Here is a 3995-nt window from a genome sequence, read left to right on the forward strand (position 1 = left end):
TGACATGCACTGGCAGCTGTCTGCCTGCTATTCTTTTAAAGAGTCTTCATGGATCAGGATAAAAATGTGATCTTACGCAGGCGGCATTGTAAGCACAACTTGGCTCAAGTTCAACTCTTCCTCTGGCTCCCTGCTACTCTATTTTTATTGAAGGAATTTGGGGCTATCAGAAAGGAAGTCAAATTGTTTTAGGAAAACAATAGAAAAGCAACTTGAAGTTTATTAGCTTCCTGCCCAGGGCCTGGGACCAACTTGTCAAACTTATTAGAGCGATGGCAGAGCTATTTATTTAAAAGGGCTAGCGACAAGACTCACAATTTCATTCCTGTTTAGGCCTCGGTGAAAACAAAGGAAAGCCATAAAATAATATCTGAAGGGAGCAGATTGCTAACTGTTAAATGGTGCAAGTAAGGTTGGCCTGTGAGCCGTTTGTAGTGTTCACCAGTGCAATGGCTTTCGTGGGATTTTGTTATCAAATGAATGTCTGGGCTTGCATTTGTAGGCTAGCCCCGTCACCCCAGATTTCTTATTGTGGTTCAGATTTTCAAATGGAAGCCTCGCACCTAAGATTACAAATTTGTTTGGAAAAGGTCTTCCTTTAGAGCTACTGAAAGTAGCAAAACAATACGGCAGGTCTGCAGAAGAGCCAGGAATAGAGCCCAGGTGTCCCTGATCCTGTTGGACTGCTAGAGCCCCCCGACTGTAAAAAATATTTATATCCTTCAGAAGCAGCTGCAGTCTGCTTCCCCATTCAGCTACCCCAAAGTAGCAGTGCCATTAAGTCACTGAAAACATGCTGGCATGCGGCTGGTGAGAAGAATGGACAGCCAAACTATTAGAATCACAAGCAGAAAGTGTCTGTGCCGTCTGAGCCTTTCTAAGGAGTTTCAACATTTTCAAGGAAACAAGAAGAGAATAAAACAAGTAACTGAGAAGCATTTACAAGCTGTGCTTAATGCAAAGCCATATCCCTTTTTCAGAGGGCTGTCTGCTAACTGAGTGTTTAACCTGCTTCCAGGGAGCATATAGGAAGAACTCACCTCTCCTTTCAACGGTGCAGTAGCAGTCTTTAGAAAGTCAGGCGCTGAGAGGTACTGAGCCCGCAGAGCTATGCACGCAAGCTTTGAACAACTCGGTAACCGCTTTTGAGATGAAAGGAAGAAGAGCCCACCTCAAAAATTCTCTTCCTTCTCCTCATTAGCTTAACTAAAAGCGTGAATGCAAAGCTACAGTTTTCTCTGAGGCCTAGGGCAATAATGCATCTTGTATTGGCAAGTGGTAGAAGATCTCGGTTTATATGTTCCTTTTAATTTATCCAGGTTAGATGCTTATAAGAGGGTCAAAGTGAGTGCATGATCTCTGGAAGGGCCTTAGAAACCGGGTCTTAGACTTGGTAGTTTTAATGTAAATACAATAATCTCGCATTGATTTAAGCTATTCCTACAGCTTTTAGGTTTCTCTGATTTCTGTCCCTCTATTTCCTTGGTAAACAAATCAGCTGAAGAACCACACAGAGCAGTGCAGCATCCTAGTTCATTACATCCGTAGGCGTTTACTTAATTTTAAGTACATTCTTGAGTTGCATTGATTTCAATGAGATTTAATAGCCTGGAAGTTAAGCACCCTACATTGCCAGCCAGGCTAGCTTTGCTGGGGGAATTCCGAGACAGCAGCTAGTCTCAATCTTCTCAATTGGGAAAGATATACTTCTCAGTCGCCTCTGCTCTAAGGGATGCCACATGTAAATCACATGATGGTGTTCTGGCAATGGAAAATATTTTATATGCACTTATTTGGAATCTGTGTCATCTGGACTGGTATCACTTAATTCACACTTTGTTCTAGTAAGTAGTGTTTCAAGCCCAAATGTATGCTGTGAGAGTCTTTGTCAGTTGCTCAGAACTGTTAGACTTTCAGTAGTGTCTGAGTCTGGGATCCTGCAAAGACTTGGTCATGTGAGTAACTTGATATAGTTATGGCTTGGGGCCATTCGTGTGGGTAAAGGTCCCTCTGTGTACAAATGTCATAGACTGGAAAACGTTGTAGATTGTGAAGCTCTTGTTTTTCCTAGAAGCAGGAGCAAATACGGTTGTTCAGAAATGAAGTCCAGAGGTTACTAGCCAGCTGGACTCATCGATGCTGCCTCTCACCCCAGAAATTTGTGACATGCTGCCATGTGGTGCCAGTGCCAGCATCCAGTTCCTGGGATGTGCTATCCTTCCCATGGTGGGGTTAGGTAGCGTGCTGCTGTGAGATCTCCCAGCTCTAAAGCTTGCAGCTTTAGAAAAAGGCTGCTTAAGAAACACTGCCAGTGTGGAAAGAATCACAGTCACACATCCCATCATAGAGCAGAGCAAGCTAGCTTTGCTGTGGGGTAGAAGGACCTCAGCCTACACTATACATTCTCTGCAGGGGGAAGAGAAATCAGGACTTGAATCTTCTCTGAAGGCCAAGATCTCTAGAGCTTTCCCTGGAAGTCAGCTTCAAAGGAAGAAGCAGTAAAAGGATTTGAGGAAAAAGAGACATGTGCTTGGACAGTGGTGAGTGAAACTGAAAAGTAAACAGCCTGAGTTATGAGAGGGTTCTCAGATGGTGCTTATTGCTCCCAGCCAGCTTGTTCTCTTTTGTGATGGTCTGAAAGCATTTCAAGACATGACCTCCTGGGTAAAATTAAGAACTTAATTAATTGCACAAATTTATGAGTAATAGTTCTTCCCACCAATTTTGTGATGTGTGTTGGCTGGATTCTGAAGCCTTCTGTGAACAATGCAAATTACAGCAAATGGAGGGGGCAGAAGGACACTGCTGGCCCAAGCAGATTAGAAGGGTACATTTATAGTAGAAGACCAGATATCCATACGCTAATCACGTGTGCGCGCACACACACACACACACACACGCATGCATGTAGAATAAAATTGTATTTCTTTTGTTGGCAAGAGCTTCCAAGCTAGACTAACTGCCAGCAATGTTGTGGTGCGCAGTGTGGAGGGAAGGTGCTTGGAAAGGGTAGGGGACTTCCCCTTCCAAAGTGTGCCATGAGGTTGACTCGAGCAGTGTGAGGGAAGCAGGCAGCCCTGCTCCTTCTTGCTGCACCTTCTTGTGTGGCTGCATAAAGGCACACAGGCTCACAGGGATGCATTAGGCACCTATACTTGTCAGCCTGGTGTCCTGGGTATTTATTAGAGGAAAGCTTGGAGAAGGTTTGTATCCAGTTTTGCTTTCTGGAAGGGTGAAGGATTTGGTCAATTCAAATCTCCTTAATTGTGTTTCTGGACACCTGGATTTCCTGGTAAAACGCCGGCTGCTTGACTTTTTCTAACAGCCCCCCTGCCCAGAAGAGGTGACAGCCTGCAGAGGAAGCAGGTGTGCGCCTTAGTCACCTGCAGCCTCAAATGCAAGGAAGTGAGTGCCCTGGCTTCTCTGCAGCAGCCAGCTGAGGCTATGCAGAGAGCCACGCTGGCTTGCCAGGTGGCCCCAAGCACAGCTCATGTTTAAAGCGATGAGGAGTGGGGAGGAGGCTAGGAAATTCTCTCAGCACTGAAGACCTGCCAAGGGCCTAACGTAGGGGTCTCCCCACTTAGCTTCCCATTAAATTTCATTTAAATTCTCTCCCCTTTCTCCTATACATAGCATGCACTCTGCTCCAATCTGGGTACTGCATTCTCACTAGATACTTTGCACACTGTATCTTCTTGTTTTTAACACTAGTGGTGGCCAAGATGGCATGTGATCATGGGACACCTAGCAGAAAACTATACACAAAATTGCTAGCCTGTACTGAGATGTTTCATTTGTGGGTTGCTGTTTTTTCATCTTTCTGATTTGGTGATAGATAGATGGTATCAAAGTGGGCTTGCACTGTGCTAAGACCCCTGTATGAGCTTGTGGAGAAACCTGGAGATGAAATATGACCAGTAAGTGATGTCAGACAGTATTGTGTTTGTTTGCTGATGTTTATTGCTTTCCTTAAGATGGTGGAAAAGGAAGAGATA

Source organism: Athene noctua, chromosome 1, assembly GCF_965140245.1.
Source record: "Athene noctua chromosome 1, bAthNoc1.hap1.1, whole genome shotgun sequence".
NCBI classification, from domain to species: Eukaryota; Metazoa; Chordata; class Aves; order Strigiformes; family Strigidae; genus Athene; species Athene noctua.